Source organism: Balaenoptera borealis (genome assembly GCF_965194805.1).
Source record: "Balaenoptera borealis genome assembly, chromosome: 8".
In the NCBI taxonomy this organism is placed as follows: Eukaryota; Metazoa; Chordata; class Mammalia; order Artiodactyla; family Balaenopteridae; genus Balaenoptera; species Balaenoptera borealis.
Genome location: NC_138865.1, coordinates 108080825 through 108099719, shown reverse-complemented (window position 1 = coordinate 108099719; position 18895 = coordinate 108080825). Strand labels below are relative to the sequence as shown.

Sequence of the window (18895 nt, the reverse complement as noted above, 5' to 3'; positions counted from 1 at the left end):
ATGCTGAAGCTCTTGCTCTGGACCAGCATGTGAAGCCCTGCTTCTCAGCGGCCCGCCTAGGAGCTTTCCTGGCTTTGCTCACGGCCAACTCTCCTCCAGCCAAAACTCCACTCTCTTCCTCCTGCAGGTTAAGCAGTTCAGTGAGTGACCCCATGTCCTCCCAGGAGCACATCCACGGCTGCAGCCTTACAGCACGAGCTTGCTACCTAGTAATGCAAGCAGTCGTGACTGTCTTTAATTGGGTGGGTGTTTTATAGCCAGGGGAGTTCAGGCTTGGGGTCTGACAGCTCCAGGCTCTTGGAATGTTCTTGGTGTGAACAAGTGGTCCATAAAGGCTGGTTTCCTTCTCTCTTAAGCTGGAAAAGGGGTACCATTTAAACTGGTCCTCACGACAACCCTGGAGAGAGTTGTTATTATTGCCGTTACTAGTATTTGTTTTTTCATTGCCTGGTTTAAGCTGATGAAAAGAAAAATCTGTGCTTTAAAACAAATGAAAAAGAGAGAATGTTTATCCAGTGTTTAGGAAACCAAAGGTTATATTAAGAGAGAATGTTTATCCAGTGTTTAGGAAACCAAAGGTTATATTAGACGACGTATGGGAAATGCTTAGTTCAGCTCACAGTAAGTAGATACGCAATAAATGGTAGCTATTGTTATTATCATTATCATCAGAGAGGGGGAGTGACTCACTCAAGGTCACACAGCTGGTTCATGACAGAGCTGCACCTGGAATTCACACCTGGACTTTTAGGCTTTGGGCCCTTTGCCTTTCTCTTGCCCTCCCCCTTCTCCCGTGGATCTGTGTGTACGACCTTCCAGATCCATTTTAGGCCTTGGCCAGACTCATTCTGCCACTCAGCAAAAAAAGAAAAAAACCCTCTTCTACCACGATGCAGGGAAAAAAATTACCCTTAATTACTGGGGCTTCTCTACAATTATAGGACGTGCATTTGAACTCTGAAGGGTCCTCTCCTGAGGATAACCTTTATTTGCCTGATTGCGTCTGTTCAGTTAATTCTGGCTAATTACTATTTTCTTCCTATTAGATTCTAATTATATACAGTATTTTCATTATAAAGCGTAATGTTTCCCAGAGAACCATGTCAATTATACAGGCAATATTACCGGAGGTCTAGTTTACCTCATTAAGCCCAAGCAATGAAGCCATGCATCTGATTAAACCCGCAGTTTGCGGGGTGGACTTTAACGGTATGTGGGTACCAGTGACTTTCACCTAGAACTTGCTGGGTGCGGGAGAGGGCTAGAGTGCTTTGGAGGAGCCCCAGAAGGGAGGTGGAGGGCCATTTGGTCATCTTTGGGTATCTGCCTGAAACATAAGCACTGAACCATGGTGTCCTTGGTGTTTGTGGATTTTACATTCACAGTTTTGTCTATTTCTGAGAACTCTATGATTTTAGTTTGGCTGAGGCATGGATTTAATGTTGTGGTACAAAAGCAAGGCTTACTCTCGATTCAAAGGCTGCCGGTGGGCCACCCAACGTTGCCATCTCCACCCCTCAGTATGCTAACACTGTAGCATCTTTCTTAGCTCCTGATTCATCCATCCATCCACTGTCTGACATCCCTTCTTGAATGTCAGTAGACATCTTACCCTTCACATGTCCAAAGCAGAATACATGACTTCTGCCCTCCCTGAACCCTGAACCCAATCTTCCTTGTATTGCTCCCATCTCAGTAAGTGTCACAACCTTCCACTCAGATGCTCAAGCAAACTGCCAGGAGGTCCTTCTGATTCTCTCTTCCCTTTGTCTTTCATATCCAATCCCTGAGCACATCCTGTGAACTCTAGGTCCCGACTACATCCTGGATCCCTCCTCTTCTTCCATCGCCACTGCTACACCCTGGTCCAGGCCATCATTATCCCTACTATATAATGGCCTTCTAATTGGTATCCTGTTTCCTTCCCCTCCCAGCTCCTGTATCCTGTCTCCTAACAGTAAATCAAGGTGATTTACCAAAAAAAAAAAAAAAAAAAATCAGACCATGTTACTCTCCTGCTTAAAACTCTTAGGTATATTGTTTTTTGAGTTAAAGCCAAACTTTTTACCATGTCTATAAGACATGATTATTCTCTTTCCTACTTATTGGATAAGTATCTATTGAGGGCCTACTATGTGCCAGGTACTGTCATGTACAAATGGTTCCTGTTTGTATGCGAGTAAAATAGACAAAGATCACCCTGCTAAGTACCACTTTTTCACATCACGTTGATAGTACTTAGTACTTCATGTGTTCGTCTTATCCAGCTGGATTGTCTAAGAGATCTGCATCCATATCTGTCCCCCACACTCCTGAGCCAGGTCTGGAAGCGTCTTAAGAAATGTGAGCTGCTTTGCTATGATTTAACACTCGGGCAGGAGTTGGAAAACAAAGTTGATTAAAAAATACACTTTTATTGGATTCTAAAGGAATTAATAAAATCCTCCCTTTGGGGATTAATAAAGCAGGATTTTTTAATATTAGCTTTATTTTTTTCTACTTTGTAAAAGTATTTTAATCAACATTTTAGGCTTTAAAAGATGGACTCAAGCTATGTTCTCTACTGGGGGGATGGGGATTTCATCAGCTCATTTGTAGATAAGTCACATTTTTCATATTGGCTGCCTTGTCTGAAAAAATGTTGTCACTATTATTTCCCTAATAAAAATCCATGAAAACTGTGAAGTTCAAGCGAAAAGGGAAGTAACCGTTCTTGAGCACCTCGTCATCTAGGAGTTAATTTTTTGTACCAATCATAGGCCATGATAGTATTGCTTTTGTTCAGAGAAGTTGAAGACATTGTCTAAAGTGCTTAGTGAATTAGTTGTAATAAGATTGTTCCTGGGCTCTGGTGTCAAGATCCTCCATTTATTTGTTGTGTATGACCTTGAGGTCATTTATTCAACCTGTGCTTCACTTTCTCCATTTGTAAAATGAGGATAATAGCAGTTCCTAATCCCTAAGGTTGTTTTAAGAATTAAGTGAGTGAATCCGCTTAGAATGGTGTTTGGCATATTCATGCTTCCTTAAATGTTGGCTGTTAATGTCTGGATCTAAACCTAGACTGGTCGTAAATACCACCAGCAGCATCAGTACCATTCACTAAGGGCTCTCTATAACTCATTCTCTAATCCAGCCAAGACACATGTAATGCACACATTGTTGTCTCAATTTACAGACAAGTAAAACTGAGGATACGTAAAGTCACTTGTTCAAGGTGAAGCAGCAGGTTAAGTGGCAGATCCAGAAATCACACCTAGGTTTGCTTGTCCCCATAGCTCACGTTCTTCATAGCAGTTAAAATGTTTTGTAAACTTTGAAATGTAACATATTCTCCACGTGGAAGGTGGTATAGACTGATCTGTGTCTGCTGCACATTCCCGTGTTGAAGCCCGAATCCCCAATGTGACTGTATTTGGAGATGGGGCTTTTAAGGATGTGATTAAGTAAAAATGAGGCCGTTTGAGTGGTGTCTTTATAAGAAGAGGAAGAGACACCAGCAATGTTCACACACAGAGGAAAGGGCCAAGTGAGGACACAGTGAGAAGGTGGCCTTAGACTCAGGGTTCTGTGGGAGCACGGGCTTGGCCTAGAGTCGGTGTTCTGGGACGTCTTCTCAGAGGAGGTGGCGCCATGCTTGAAGGAGCAGGGACTTGGGGATAGAATCCTAGTGCCTCCAATAAAATGAGTTTTGTAATTTCTAGTAGGTAGCTTACCCCTACTTCTTGCCTAAATTAAGGATGCTACTTGTCATTCTGGTCTCTGGAAGTGTTGTTCCCAGAGGGTTTTTTTCTGTCACCCAGGCTGGGTGAGATCTACAAAAGTTCTATGCTTCTCCTTGTTAAACCTCACTGTATTTGTGATACCTTGTTTTGATGTGATGCTAATGGAAGAGAGTCTGTCACATTACTATCATCTCATAAAAAGCTTCAAGAAAGCAGGGACTGAATTGGTTAAATTCAGCCCTATTATCCTCATATTCCAGGAGAATGCCTGGAACACTGTAGATGTGAAATAAATAACTGTTGCTCGAATGAACAGATAAATACATAAATGAACTTAAACTCTTTGAGCCCTAGTATTATCATCTATAGACCGGGCATAATACTAGCTGTATCCTGGGGTTTGGTAAAGATTAACTGAGGTCATACACACCAAGCCCAACCTCGCTTAGTACCTGCCATGTGATAGCCCTGCAGTGTTAGTTCTTTGCTGCCTTGATGGGTAAGGACTTTTCCAGGCTGAGAAGAAGGGAAAGAGCTATGGTAGTGGAGGGAATAGCATTGTGCGAAGACGAAGTGGAGCACGTTGTATGTGGAGGCTGATTAGGGAGGGAAGCCCCACCCTACACTGTGAGGGTCTTATGCATTCAGTGCACAAGAAATAGAAATATACAGGTCATAGCTGTGACTTAAGTCACCAAGAAGTGATGAGCTTACAAACATTTAGCAAATAAGACACACCCGCATTAATATGAATTCACATGATGAAGACCTGTTATGGCGGAGAAGACCTACGGGTGATGGGAATTTGCTCTGAGCCTTAGCAAATTACTGAAGAGAGGGAGGAAAGTCATTCCAAGTGGGAGTTAGAGCGTGGGCAAAGGGCCGGAGGTTGGGAGACATGGGGAAGTGCCAGTTTGGCTGCAGTGGAGTTTTGCTTGGGGGTTAAGAGGAGATTAGGCAGCATGGAACCAGACCACTGGGGATCTCAGGTGCCAGGTGAAAATACTTGGACTTGATCTGGGTTGCACTCTGAGCTGTACAGAGGCCAGAGCTCTTGAGAGCCTAAGGGTTGCGAGTATAAGAGGGTCATCATTTTTCGCCTCAAGGAGGCAGGAGGCTGGATCAGAGGACCTCTCGAAGTTTCTTCCAAACACAGTGCTGTGTGGTAGTCATAAGACAGAGAGAGGGAAACAAAAACCAGGGACCTTGGCCTGAATTTCTGTCCTTTATAAATCTCCTCCGTTTCCGGGCATCATCTCTCTGTCCCACAGATTAATCTTCTCTGGCTTCCTGCAGGAACAGAAGGACCTATTGACCTCATCCTGTTCTCCAGGCTGTGAGTGAGAAATGGGGTATTCAGACTGGCAAAGGCCTCGGTGTGGGCAGAGGGCAGCTGAGCCTGAGGCATGAGCCCCCAGGGGAGAGCAAAGAAAGCAGGTGAATGATGCTGTTCCAGAAGGGCTGCGCCCCAGGACTGTCCCAAGTGTCCACGCCAGACTAGGAAGTTATGGACTTTTTGCATGAACGTCTTTGACCTAAGATTGGTAAATGTTGGAGGAGATCGCAAACTCTTATCAGATCACTAACTCTTACCAGATCACTTCCCAATGCAAATGGTAACCTGAGTTCAAGGCGATTTTCATGGGATTCTTCTCTCTTTGTTCTTTCTTTCATGACATTGGTGGCTCAGATGTGAGGCCCTGCGGTTGAGTAGAAGGAGCAGGTGCTTTAAACAGGAAATCCTGTGCTCTGGCTTCAGCCTGTGGGTGCTCTGTGCCTCAGTTTCCTCATCTGTGAAATGGGAATAAGAATAGTGCCCGCCTTAGACGGCTATAGTGAGTATTAAAGTTCTTAGAATCTGACCAGGCACATGGTAAGCACAGAAGAAATGATAACTCTTATTACTGATTTCATTAGTTATTAGAAAAAGAGGATACAAATGCCTGTCACCCAGGGTTGCTGTGATCATCACATTCATTCATTCATTTGTTCAACGAATATACACAGAGCACCCATTAGGTGGCAGGCAGTGTACTGAGCACAGGGAGATGTGTTATAGAACAAAATGACACAGTTCCTCACTCCAGAGCTGACAGACTGGTGGGGGAGATGGATATTAAATGTGCAGCACAAGCATAAATGTACTGCTCGGTGTGGGCAGAGGGCAGCTGAGCCTGAGGCATGAGCCCACAGGGGAGAGCAAAGGAAGCAGGTCGATGATGCTGGTCCAGAAGGGCTGTCCCCCAAGACTGTCCCAAGTGTCCACACCAGATTAGGAAGTAATGGCCTGTCCTTTACTGTGAAGGAGAAGGGGGATGCTATAGAGAGATTAAGGGGAGCGGGGGGTCCCTGCGGTAGGGTGGTCACAGAAGTTTCTCTGGGGATGCAGCTTCTGAGCTCTCGTGTGAAGGATGGGTAAGGGTAAGTGTTCCTGGTACTGCTGGAAACACACACGCGAAGACTCTAAGGGGAAACAGGGTGTGGCACATTGGAGGAGGTGAATGAGGTGGTGAGGTTATCAGGGATCAGATGTGACAGAGGCTGAGGTTTACTCTGAGTATAAACTGCAAAAGCAGTGGAGGTAAATGATTTTGTAAACAGTAAAATCCATGCACCTCTAACTTCCTATATTTTCCAGCATAAAATGGTAGGAGTTGGAATTCATAGCATGGAGGTCAGTTGAGGAAGGACTTTTAGCCTCTTTGCTTTTACAGTTGACACTCAGAATGAAACAATTGCCTAAACACTACAAATACTACACGACAAAATCTGTGTGTGGTTCTAATTCCCAAAGTGGTGCTTGGAGACCTGCCACTGAATCTCGTCTTTTGGATGTGCATTAGCTCTTTTGAACCCCAGTTTCCTGCTCTGCAATAATGGGGGTGTTTCCTCTTCTTTGTTTAATGGGGTTGTTCTCTGAGAAGGTTGTTCTGAAAGCTCCAATAAATATTGGTTCCCCTTTCCTCTTCTTTCCTCTGTGGCTTAAGCCTCCCTGTCTGGCGCATCTGATGGCAGTCTGCATTGGAGGGAGGCGTTAAACATTCATGGCTGGCTTCTCATCAATGTGTCCTGCCCACCACCCAATCTTGGAGGAGCTATTGGGGTGTGACCACTCTAGAAATCGCCCCTTTCTTAAAGGTGCCACCCTGACTGCCCCCATCCAGTCCTAAAATCCATCAAATTCACACACCATTGCTGTGGAGGTTAAGTTCCTTCTTTTAATTCTGATCAAGTGAGCAAAAGGGAAAACAAGGAGGGATCCATCAGAACGCCTCATGAAAAATATGTATGTTCTTTAAAGGAAAACGGCATACAAATGGGATATATATTTTTTCCAAAAGGGAAGAAAAAAACACGTAGGCTTTTAAACAGAAGACTTTAAGCAGGGAGTGAGAGAGGAAAAATATGTCTCTTAAATGCATTCAGTGCCATTGCCACAAGGCTGCCAAGCTAGGATTGTTTATTAGAAGATAAGATAGTGAAAAATGTATTTTGCAGAAAGAAAATAGTAAAGTCAGGTCTGAGGCAGATAAGAAGCCAAATTTCTATTTTATGCTCAATTGAGTGACTCAGTTACATTATCTGTGAAGCAGGGGTGAAATAACACACTTCGGAAATGAGGCTTGGGTTGCGCTGGGTCTCCTCCCAGCCTTGGCCAAGCTGATCCCAGACCAGCTGGGACGCTGCCTTCTCCGAGCAGAGTATTTGCAGGCTGGGGATGAGGGGGAGAAAGGTTCTGATCTTTCTCTTCGGCTCCTTCCTTTCTCCATCTTGTTATACAAGCGCTTCATTTCGGCTTCATGCCTCCTCTCCTGATGCCGAAGGTGGGAAAATAAAAACACACATGCGTATAAGATGAAGCGATGCAAAGGCCAGCAGATGTTGGAGCTAGAAAGAGCATCGCTGGAGATCGGCGGGGCTCGGGGATACGGATCCTGGCCTGTGGTCAGTCAGTGCTTTATTTGGCAAGCACAAACACGTCGCTTGAATGCTTTGTAAGTGGGATGCTGTTCTCCGGTTTGCCAAAGATCTCACTTCTCCCTTTTTTTTTTTTAATGGCAGGAAAGTTTATTTATTTATTTATTTATCTTTAACTGAAGTATAGTTAATTTACAATGTGTTAGTAATTCAGTTATTCATATATGTTTATATATATATATATATATATTTATATTCTTTTCCATTATAGTTTACTACAAGATATTGAATATAGTTCCCTGTGCTATATAGTAGGACCTTGTTTATCTGTTTTATATATAATAGTTTGTATCTGCTACTCCCAAACTGCTAATTTATCACTCCCCCGACCCCTTCCACTTTGGTAACTATAAGTTTGTTTTCTATGTCTGTGATTCTCGGTAAGTAAGTTCATTTGTATTAATTTTTAGATTCCACATATAAGTGATATCATGTGGTATTCATTTGACTATCCATGTGGACAAAAGTCAGCCTTGACCCTTCTTTTGCACAACATATACAAAAGTTAATTTGAGATAGAGTATGGCCCTATGTGAGAAAGGTAAAACAATAGAACTTCTAGAAGAAAATATAGGGGAATATCTTCAGGACTTTAGCGTAGGTAAAGAATTCTTAAACAGGACATACAAAATCACTAACCATAAAAGAAAAGAATGAGAAACAGAACATCACTGAAATTAAAACCATTTGTTTATTGAAAGACAACAACAAGAGAGTGAAAGAAAAGCCACAGACCAGGAGAAGATAGTTACAATACATATAGCTGACAAAGGGCTCATATTAGAAATATATAAAGAATGATTAATCAATAGAAAAAGACCACCCAATTAAAAACTGGCAAAGACTTGAACAAACAAAAGACTGGCACAAAAGAGATATCACATGGCCAAAAGACATCTGAAAACTCCTCAACATATTATCCACTAAGAAAATATAAATTAAACTAATAGGAGATGTTACCCCAGGCCTAGTAAAAAGGGTACAATTAAAAGGCCTGAGGGTACTAAGTGTTGTCAAGGATATGAAGCAACTGGGACTCATACATTGCTGTCTTATACTTCCTCATCATTATATCTTTTAAGTCTTTTGATGGCAGAAGCCATGTCTGATTCAATATTCAGATACCTCCCACCTCCTCATCTGCCCTTTGCCAATAATAAGTGTTCAAGTCTTTGGAATTCACATTCCAGGTGAGAAGCTATCAGCCCAGCAAAAGGTAGTGACCATGATGAAAACAATAGAGAAGATCCAAACAATCTCCCAGTGTGGGAGTACAGGGAGGTGGATGGGTCAGGCCACCTGCCTGCCTGCCTTCCCCCAGGCTGGGGTGCAGCCGTTATCACACGGGCTTCCATGGCCCAGGGAAGCAGCACAGCATCGTGGACTCCTCTGGGCTCTGGAGTATCTGGAGTATGCTGGATAGTATGCCAGTTCTGCCATTTATGGGCTGTGTGACCTTGAAGCAAATGACTCAACCTCTCTGGGCCTTGGTTTCCTCATTTACAAAACAGAGATGGTAATGGTATCTACCCTATAGGATTGTAGTGAGGATAAGTGAGATGCTAGAAGCAAAACACCTGGCCCACAGGAAGTGCTCAGTAACTAGGCCATCCTTTTTCTTTTTTTGGCTTCATGAAGTTCTCTGCAGAGACTTTCACATGTTGTATGACAATAATCCATTTCAGGAACATTTGTGAATTTCCTCTGTATCTCCTGGAAATCTCTTTTGTTCACATTTAAACTTGACCCTCAATAAAAGTGCTGACCAGCCTTGTCCAAGACCTCTGCACTTTGTGGCCCGTGGATTTGAAGGCCCTCCTCTTGGGAAAGGTGGAGCTACGGGTACCCCTTGGAGGGGCCAGTACATCAATGGCTGTCATTGCCCCAGCGCCTGTGGCACTCAGGTATGAGGAGACGGTGGTCAGGAAGGAAGCCTCAGAAAGGCAGCCTGGAACCTGCATCATCACCGCTCCTGGGGAAGAGGCAGACATGCTCTGGAACAGTTATGGGGCGGGCCCCTGCTGAGCATATGCTGGGACTGTTTATGCCTTGTAGATAAAAGAGCCTGGAGTAAATGTTTACAGTCTGGGAGCCCGGCTGATGCACTGATGGACTGAGAAATTGTGCATGCATGTATGTGTGTGTGTGTGTGTGTGCAAGAGAGAGAGAGATAGAGAGAGAGAGAAGAGGGAATTTTACCTCCTTCCTCTGCCTGGGGGAGAGCTGCCAGGTGAAGTAGAAAGAACCATCCAGTGGGTTCCCATCAGGTGCCCTCTGTCTGACCCCTGCCCTGTCACTTTCCTGGTTTACCATGTAGGAGGCAAAGACACAGACACTCCCTGAGGCTACCTCAGGGGAGACAGGTTTATTGTCTGGGTGAACATGTTGCAGTAAAGAGGGATGGACACCCCCCTACTGGGGGAATCCAAGAATAGGAAAAACTAGAACTCACAGAAGCCCAAACTGGATGGTGACTCAGAATCCAAAGAAGTTCTGGGACCTTTGACAATAGGATTCCTAGATTTGATTAAGCCTGCAGACTCCGGGGTCAGACTGCTGGGGTTAGAAACTGGGTTCCGGGATGTATGAGCTCGAACAAGATACCCAACCTCTCTAAAACCTTTCATTTCATCTGCAAGATCAGAGTAATAATACTACCTCCTTCAGAATATTGTTGGGTAGGATAATGCACATAGAACGTGCATCCATCCATTCTGTTCATAGCTTACTTTGTAAAAACCCTACCGTGGTTGCTCATTGCCCTTAGAATAGCATCTAAATTTTAGCCCCATCCCGAAGGCAGTATGTGACCTGGACTTTGTCTTCTTTCCGATTTCCTCTACCCCTTCCCCCTGCCCTCCCCGCCCCCACTCACTGCCCACCCCCATCCTTTTCCACCTTCCTGGCTGTTTTTCTGATCCTTCAGCACACCAAGCACTTATGATTCCTTCCACCTAGAATGGAATGGTCTCCTGCCGGATCCTTACTCATCTGGGTTCTTTTTATTCTTTAAGCCTCAACTTACATATTCCCTCTCGGAGCCTCCACTTCCCTCTCTCCCTTAATCTAAAGAAGCCCCACTCCTTCACATGATCTAATCATCCTGTTTCACTGCTACCAATGGTCTTATTATGACTCCACATCTTTGTGCTTGTCTGTTTCTAAGTTTGCTGACTGCTTTCCTTCCTGGAAAATAACGTTCTTAAGAATAGGGGCCTTGCTTGCCCTGCTCCCAGTCTATCCCCAAAGCTTCGAAAATTGCCTGGCACACAGTAGGTGCTCGATACATATTTGTCAGAAAAATGAACAGATGAATGGATGGATGAAGAAATAAAGATGGTAGAGTGTGCCAGCAGGATAATGACAGAAAGCTGTCATTTAAGTCCCTTCTAGTCCAATGGTTTCTCACTTCCATAGTTTGTTTAGCTCAGTGGTTTGCAAGAGGGTGGCAGCCCCTTCCCCAAAGGGCAATTTGAAAATGGGGGACGTTTTGCAGACATACTGACCGGAGAACTAAGGGCGTCAGGCATCAAGGGGCAGAGCTGGCCAGGCTAAACACCCTGCAAGATACAGAAGAGTCGGATTCAATAATGCACAGTTGTGGCTTCCCTGGTGGCACAGTGGTTGAGAATCTGCCTGCCAATGCAGGGGACACGGGTTCGAGCCCTGGTCTGGGAAGATCCCACATGTCGCAGAGCAACTGGGCCCGTGAGCCATAACTACTGAGCCTGCGCGTCTGGAGCCTGTGCTCCACAACAAGAGAGGCCGCAACAGTGAGAGGCCCGTGCACCGCGCTGAAGAGTGGCCCCCGCTCGCCGCAACTAGAGAAAGCCCTCGCACAGAAACGAAGACCCAACACAGCCAAAAATAAATAAATAAATAAATAAATTTATAAAAAAAATAAAACATAAAAAAAATAATGCACAGTCCCCTTCACCCCACCCTGCAAATAGCATTCCACTTGAGGACCGATGACTGAGTCTAATCATCCGATTTTATAGTGGTTGGAAGCTGGGGTTTGTAGGTATTTCAAAGCTCCTAGCCCCTCCTGTTGCAGCTGGGGCCTGTGGAATAGACTTAGAGCTTCATCGAAGCAAACCTCAAACTGGCTCAGAGACAGTTAAACCCGGCTGAGATAGCAGCTATTTGGCTTGTGAGCTTTTCTTTTCAGTGACTAATAGGTAAGAGGGACAGGAGTGCTCTTGGCCTGTGGAGGATGCAGCATATACGACGTCTCTGAGGCCCCTTCCTGTGATTTCTGAGTATGAGCAATAGGATATTTGGAGGAGATAGAAGTGTCTGACCAGCTAATAACAACCAGACTCCAGCACCAGGATGGGAGGGAGTGGGGAGGGGCGGGGTGAGAGGGGCGGGGAGAGTGCAGCTTTCCTGGAGACAGAGAGGCACGGGGAGGGAGTCACACGTGTGTGCTCGAGCACACGCAGGTCAGGCACACAAGCAATCCAGACACTCAGAGATGCAGTGTGACCACTCACACACATTCACCTGGGACACAGCCTACAGACGCTGAACACATCAGGACACACCATATTTTAACCTGCAGGACACAGACTACACACAGCGGCTCGCACACTCACTATATATATACACATACATATATATTCTTACCCAGAACACACCCTCGCTGCATACACAGCAGGTCCGCATACAACACACCACCTTCAACACTGAGACACACCCATACGGCAAAGGCGTACAGAACACACCTCACACAACAGCTCATGCAATGGATGGGCACACATACGTAACACACACAGCACATGCACACAACTCACTCCTACAGACAATGCTCATTCACACATCATCTCCACAAGTCACCACCATACACAAATACATACTGACACACACAGTCACACGTAATACTTAGAGATGTATGCATATAAATGCAGGTCCACTTAGCACAGGCATAAACACAGGCACCACCCATGCACACACACACATACACACATGCATACACTCCATAAATACACACACACTATGGAGGTACACATGTAAGGCACAACACACACACGCACACATGTGTATATCTTGGAGATATACAACCCTAAGACACAAACACCACATGAGACCTATACTGTACCTATGTGTGTATTTACCCTTTGCTAACAACTACGTTTTAAAATTAACTCTCAGACACATGCTCCAACGACAACAACCGATCAACACAATATACAACATTTACTTTGAAGCTGTCAGATTGAAAAAACAATCATGTACAGAAAAGTAATATGTCATTTGACACTCTCTCACTTTTGTGGATACTAATGTTTGTGATAATCATCCTTATAAAAGGCGGAAAATCAGCCCTAGCACAGCGGAGATGGGGCTTGTTCATCTGATCTTCTCCGGCTACAGGATGGGGAGAGCAGGAAGGAGAAGAGGAAGGGCCCAGGACCCCTAAGAGGCCAGGGCAACTCTGGCCTTGGGAGCAGGACACCTGGGTTATGGCTCTGCAATCTGGTGCTGTCCTACTGTGCGACCTGGGACATGTTGTTTCCCATTTCTGAGCCTCAGTTTCTTCACCTATAAAATGGGTATGAACCTACCTCAAAGGGTTAAGTCGGATAAAATCTAGGGTATAATCCAAATGTGAATTGTGGACTTGACCGCTTCATATTCCTAAGAGAAGATGAACATGCCTGTGACAAGCTAACAAAAGCATCAATTTTCAGTTCTATCCTCCTCATTTTGTCTTTTCTCCCAAAGGAACTCCTGCATGGCGTAAGTAATTAGTCTATCTGGGCTTGTCCACAGAGAAAAGCTATATCTCGTTTTTTTATCTTTATTGAGTCTTTATTAAGTGCCAAGTGATGTACCTGTATTATCTAACTTAATCCTCAAAACGACCTCTTGAAGTCGTTCTGTTATTACCCTCATTTTACAGATGAAGAAATAGAGGCACAGTTTGGTCAAGAGAATTGCCCGACATCTCACCAGCTGATGAGTTTGGGAGCCAGGGTTCAAACCCACTCTGCTGTGATGTAGAGAGCTATCCCCCTCCACACGCCCCACCAAAGCTGGACACAAAGGTTCTGTTGAGTTGGCAGGTGAAACCAGCTTGAAGTCAGAACTGAGGAGGATTCTAAGAAGCCCCCCCTTATGCTGGCTCACCCAGGCTATAACTTCCAGGCTCATCCAGGGGATAACTTACCTCTCACTCAACACAAAGTCACTATGCAAGTTCATTGCACACTTTCGACCCTCTTAAGCCCCACCTCCTCCATCTATAAACCCTTACCCTTCTCGATGGTCGTGGAATAGTCAACATATGCCATCAAAAGAACACTGGGCAGTAGGTCTTTCTCCAGTTATGCCCTTGTGCCCACTCTCCACTACCTGTGATTGGTAACTTTGGGTTGATCAATATACAGTGTTTCTATAAGTGACACTGGAGGCCCATGTGGGCCTTAGGACTTTCTTTTAGGCATTTAATATTGCCTTTTGTATATACTACACTGCAGCGTGGCTGGTGATTGAGAAATGAGAGTTTAGAATCAGCCTCCTTGGGTTCAAATCCTGGTTCTGTTACTCTGTGTAACCTTGAATATATTCCTTTATTTTATTTATTTATTTATTTTATTTATTTTTTTTTGGCTGCATCGGGTCTTAGTTGCCGCATGCGGCGTCTTTGTTTAGGCACGCGGGATCTTTCGCTGTGGCGTGGGCTCTTCGTTGTGGTGTGTGGGTCTTTTTTTCTCTTTCTAGTTGTGGCTTGCAGGCTCCAGGGTGCGTGAGCTCTGTAGTTTGCGGCGAGCGGGTTCAGTAGTTGTGGCACACGGGCTTAGTTGCCCCTCGGCATGTGGGATCTTAGCTCCCTTACCAGGGATCAAATCCTCGTCCCCTGCATTGGAAGGTGGATTCTTTACCACTGGACCACCAGGGAAGTCCCTACGTAACCTTGAATATATTTCTTAACTTTCCTGAATCTCAGTTCTTTCTCTGTAAATTGGGCTTTAATCCCAGTACACAGACTTCATGGGGTTGTTCTGTGGTCTCAGTGAGTGAATATTTGTGGAGGGTTTAGAACAGGACCCGGCAAATAAACATTAATCATCATCGTCGTCTGTCTAGGCCTACAGCTCCTTATACTGTCTCAGTTAACTACGCTCTTCGCTCTTTCTTTTATATTTCAGCTGGTTCAAGCTAGAGCCCCTCCTCTGGGTGAGCCTTTCTCCAGCCACCTTTGTCTTCTTGATCACCATCCCTGACATCTCATTTCCTGAAAATAACAGAAGGTCTCCGGCGCACCTTGACTTTCTCTGCCTCCTCAAGATTCAGTGCAAGCTCTTCTCTATGGAACTGCCTTGGCTCCTTTTCATTGAGGGTAAATCAGTGGACCCAAATCCAGACGTTAGAGGTGCACAGTTCCCTACCTCTGCTGGTGGGCAGGTGACACCACAGGTGGCGTGGTTAATTTGAGTGACAAGGGGCACTGGAGCCTTTTGGTAACTTGAACACATGCTGCTGTTTCCCATTTAACGTACTTCCTGAAGCTCTTTCCCACCTGCTCCAACCGGAGAGCTTCGATTTCCATTCTCCTTGCTTTTCCTGAGTTACCACTCTCTCCTTCCTTTCATTTACAAAATCCTCCCACCAACTATGCATGCTACATTTTGTCACAACAAGCCTTGTGTTTAAATTACTGTGTAATCCAAAGATTTAGAAACTTTTATTTCTTTCTTTGATAACATTAGATCTTCTCCATGCATACATCTTTGGTACAAAATTCACTGTTCTCCTAGTCATCCGCTGTACTTTCCCAGTGTTCAGAGGGAAATAACGTGGTTTGGTAAGAATAAGTGGGTAGCACCCCCGTGGGAACAAATTCAGGTCATGTGTGTTTGTGTATGCATGTGTGTGTATGCATTTATGGGTCCAGACCAGTCCAGTACAGGTAACTTAATGTGGTTCATCCTCAGAGGTTTTGTCTCCCACCAGGAGACTACTCAAATGTTCAAGAATATGGGGTTTCCAGCTTCATAAGTAGATTGTCCACTCTTGAACTTAATTCTTCTCTTTCCTATATTTTTGACATTGGTTCCACAGCTCATGTCTTTCACAGGACCTCTAAGGCTGAACTCCAACTTCTTCGAAACCCTGTACACATGCAGACACTCATTGTCTCTTTTTACCATTCTAACACCACCTAAGGTCAGTTGAGAATATTAGAAAATCTAAACAAACTGATATCAAGGATTATTAAAAATAGACATCATACTTGATGCTAGAGAATGTCACTGTCTTTCTCTAAGTCTTACTTTCTTTATCTGTGAAATGGGTACAGTCTTTAACATGATCAGACATTGTGAGGATGGAAAGGATCTGGGTCAGGATATATATATGTCTGAGGTCATATTTCTGAGGCTGGAACTGAGAATGAGCTGGGCTTTGGACAGCATAGGAAGTTTAGAACTGTATTCTACAGATGATGGATAATAAGGTATGCTAGCTTATGAATACTTTCATTCCATATTTACTCACTGGAAAGATAAAGGTGAGTAAGATAAACAAGGTCCCTGTACTTTTGGAGCTGAGACTGTTTAATGTACAGCAAACATTAATCATATAATCACACAAATAAATATAATTTGGTAGAATTTAAGAGAGGAAGGGCAATGTAGACTGGGGGGTGGGGAGATGGGGAAGATTTCCTTGAAGGAGCAACACTTGAGCTGAGATGTGAAGGTAGGTATGTGAAGAGGTGGAGGATCATTCCAGGAAGAGCAAACAGCATCTACAAAAGTCTTCATGAGGTGACAGGGGGCGTGGCCCATTCATAAAGAGGGCCAGGATGATTGGAGCCTATGGCAGAGGTAACACGTTGAATGAGATAAGGCTGGAGAGGTGGGCGGGCTTAGGCCAGGCAGGACCTTATAAGACACTGCAAAACTTTGGTCTTTCTTTTGAGAGCAATGGGACACATTTGGAGAGTTTTTAAGCAGGGGAATGGCAAGCTTACATTTGCTTTAAAAGGATCTCTTTTGCTGGTGAGAATGGATTGGAGCAGGGAGAGAAGGGAAGATGGAGATTGGCTAGGAGGTGACTGCAGTAGTCCAGGTGAGAGATGGATGGATAAGGTTCCACCTAGGGCCATATGGTAGGGCTGGAAAGAAGTGGGTGGATTCAGCAGACATTTAGGAGATAAAATTGTCAGTGTTGGATTAGACACTGAGGGTGGTGGTGAAGGGGAGGAAGGCATGGAGGATGACCCCCCAAGTTTCCTACTTGCCAGAAGGGTAGTGGCGGTGTTCATGGACACTTTAATGATAGAGAGGGAATGGCATCTACCAGTCTTGTTGACATAGACTTTTCTTGTTCTGTGGTTGTCCTGCGGGATCCATCATATCTCTCCACTTCTATCTTTTCTTCTTTCTAGTGTCCTCTGTACGTCTGGGCTCATAGGAGGGCCTCTAGCAAGGACATAGAATTGTAGAGTAAGAGGCACCTTGGAAACCAACCATTCCAGCACCCTCACTTCACAGAGACAACGAATGAAGCAGCCACAGGGCTGGGCTTACAAACCCGTCCAACTGCTAGTCCTGGGTCCCTTCAATTGCCTCTGATGCTATGTATCCCTTGACTAGATGATTAGAACCCTCTTGTTAAAAAACCCTCAGTACTTGTTGTATACCAATTAAAGGTCTTATTCTTTGACCAAGCCTTCAGTCCTGGGATTCAAATTGGTTGTGAGGATTAACTGAGTTAAGACAGATGAAACACTTAGAAAGTTTCTGCCAAAGACAAAGCACTGCTTTTGGAATGCTCCAACTCTATATGCCCTGTAACAGAGACCCCCAGTATCCATTCACCACTCTTTGCTTTTAATTATTTCTTTTCGACCACCCTTCCTGCCAAGTTCTGTAGAGCAGCAGTCCCCAACCTTTTTTGGTACCAGGGACCATTTTCGTGGAAGACAACTTTTCCAAAGACCAGGGGTGGGGATGCTTTCGGGATGATTCAAGAACATTCCATTTATTGTGCACTTTATTTCTAATATTATTACATCAGCTCCACCTCAGATCTTCAGGCATTAGACCCCAGCGTAGAGCACATGGCTGCCCAGCTAGATACTACATTTCCCAGCTTCCCTTGCAGGTGTGTGATCATGTGACTCAGTTCAGGCCAATGGAGGGTGAGTGGAAGTAAGGTGAGTGCCGTTCCCATTTCTAGTAAATTCCAGGCCATTCCTACAAGGCAAACCTGCCTTCCCTGGGCTCCATTTCTCCATTTCCTTCTGGCTCAGAAATGGCAACATCTGGGGCAGCTTCCTTGGACTAAGGATGGAGCCTCCATGTTGAGGATAACAGCAAACCCATCGCCCTGGGTCACGGGATAACCACGTGTATTAGAGCTGCCCCTCCCCTTAATTCCTGCAGCCCTGGGACACTCACCATCGATCACTCATGTGAGAGAGAAACAAACTCTGATCTTATTTAAGCCCCTGCACTTTGGAAGGTCTCTTTGTAACTGCAGCTTAATCTGAACCCAACCAATACAGGCCAAGGTACCTTTCCCACCTCTCTCCATGACTGCCTTTCACTTACTCTATACTTTAGCTACTATCACACTAATGTTATTGCCACTTCTGTAGCATCAGCTTTTCCCCCTCCAGTTCTTTGCTCAGGCTGTTTCTACAACTGGAGTGGCCCTTATGAATGTCCAGAGTGTTGCTTAGTGAAAAGCATACAGACATTGAAACTGACAGGTTTGCGTTTGAATCCGGGCTCTGGCACTTTCCAGTTTGTGACTTTAAGTCTTTTCCACTCCCTGAATCTCAACTTCCTCATCTGCAAAATGGGTCTAGTGATACCTGTCTACCTCGTGGGAATGTTTCTGATGATTAATGGGAAGCGTAAGCACAATGCCTAGTTCACAAAAAAGCTCGAGATTACTATTGCTATTGTCACCTAGCTGTCAAGTCCCAGCTAGGATGTCATTCATTCCAGAGTTTTCCAAATTTCCTTCATGATAAATTCTGGGGTGTTTTTAAACATGCAGCTTCCCCAGCTCATTCTCCAGCCCTTCCCTAGAAATAGGACATGGGCTATGGCTGATGAACTTTTATTTAACACGATCCCCAAGTGATTCTTACCATCAGGGAAGTTAGGGAAACACAGACCCTGTTTGCTCAGCTGGAAGCAGCTGTCTCTTTCTCCTTTGATCTAGCTGAG

The 18895-nt window shown here is 44.7% G+C and overlaps 1 long non-coding RNA gene across 1 annotated transcript in view; it reads right to left on the bottom strand.

Annotated features, from left to right (window-relative positions):
* Positions 1-557: 557 nt before the first annotated feature.
* Positions 558-18895, bottom strand: part of LOC309633439 — a 147611-nt gene continuing 129273 nt past the window's right edge. Inside the window, exon 5 of the long non-coding RNA XR_014247518.1 lies at positions 558-7537. This is a non-coding gene — a long non-coding RNA (uncharacterized lncRNA). The remainder of the gene's footprint in view (positions 7538-18895) is intronic.